We start from the raw sequence: 1,726 nt of genomic DNA, 5'->3' as shown, positions 1-1,726 counted from the left end.
TTTTTTTATTTGTTTGGTTTTTACTATTCTTGACTTGAAATCTTCTTTTTCTGATATAAGCATAGCTGTCCTTGCTTTCTTTGTGTTTCCATTTGCATGGCATATCTATTTTCACTCATTCCATTTATATGTGTGTTTATAGGCAAAGTTGAAGTGAGTTTCTTTTAGGAACCATATTGTTGGGTCCTGTTTTATAATCCATTCAGCCACTCTATGTCTTTTAATTGTGGAATTTAGTTATATTTATAGTTATTATTCGATAAGGACTCTTTACTACCATTTTGTTAATTTCTTTCTGGTTGTTTTGTAGATTCTTTTTTTCTCTCTTACTGCCTTCCTTTGTGATTAAGTAACTTTCTCTAATAGAATATTCTAATTTCACACTATTTATTTTTAGTGTATCTATTATAGGTTTTTGTTTTATTGATAACATGAGGCTTACATGAACATTGTAGTTATAACAGATTATTTTAAGCTCATAATAATATAACTTTGGTAAGAAAAGAGAAGACATCAGACTCTACATTTTGACATAATTCCTTTCCACTTTTTGACAATTTATGGTTTCAAGTTAAATCTTTTTAGATCACCTATCTCTTATACAATTGTATTTTTATCTTTAATAGATTTGTCTTTTAGTCTCTACACTAAAGATATAAATGGCTTACTCATCACACTTACAGCATTCCAAATTTATATTACAGTATTCTGAATTTGTACACTTTGTTAGTGAGTTGTATGCCTTCAGATATTTTCTTGATCCACTTTCATATTCTCTTTCAAACTGAAAAATTCTTTTTAGCATTTCTTATAATGGAGGTATAGTGTTGATAAATTTCCCCAGCTTTTGTTTGACGAGAAAAGTTTTTATCAATCCTTCATATTTGAAGTTTAGTTTTAGTGAATACAGTATTCTTGACTAATAGCCTTATTCCTTCAAAACTTTGAATATATTATCCCACTTTCTCCCAGCCTGTAGAGTTCTGCTGAGAAACCTGCAAAGTTAAATTGAGGCTCCAATGAATGTTATGTTTCTTTACCTTGCTGCTTTCAGTATTTATTTATTTATTTGTTTGTTTGCTTGTTTATTTATATTTTGATAATTTGATTATGTGCCTTGGGGAATTCCTTTTTGGATTAAATTTGATTGGTGACTTTCAAGTTTCCTATATCTGAATGTTGTTGTCTTTCTCCATACTTGAGAATTTTTCAGCCATTATTTCCCTAAATATGCTTTCTATGACTTTTTCTCCCTTATTTCCTTATGGTACTCCTATTATGCATAGGTTGTTTTACTTGATGGGGTCCCAAAATTCCCTTAGGCCAACTTAATTCTTAATTTTTTCTTTTTCTTTTCTTTTTTTTTTCTCATTTTGTTCCTCTGATTGTGTAATTTTGTATGTTCTGTTGTCAAGTTCACTGGTTCTTCCCTTGTTTTATCAAGTCTGATATTGAAGTTTTCTATTGAGTTTTTCTATTTAGATAGTGTATTTTTTGTTTCCAGAATTTCTACTTGATTTCAAATTGATTTTATTTCTTTGGTTTCTCACTCTGTTCTTGGATTACATTTCAAATAGAATTTAATTTTCTATTAGTGTTTTTTTGTGACTCCCTGAATTTATGTAAGAGGGTTATTCTGAATTCTCTGTCATGCATTTATAAATTTGCCGTTCTTCTGACTCCATTTCTATAGATTTTTAAAAAATCAATCATCATGTTATTTTAT

The sequence above is a fragment of the Galeopterus variegatus genome, unplaced genomic scaffold (genome assembly GCF_000696425.1).
Source record: "Galeopterus variegatus unplaced genomic scaffold, G_variegatus-3.0.2 Scaffold306, whole genome shotgun sequence".
NCBI lineage: Eukaryota > Metazoa > Chordata > Mammalia > Dermoptera > Cynocephalidae > Galeopterus > Galeopterus variegatus.
This window is presented reverse-complemented; position numbering follows the sequence as displayed.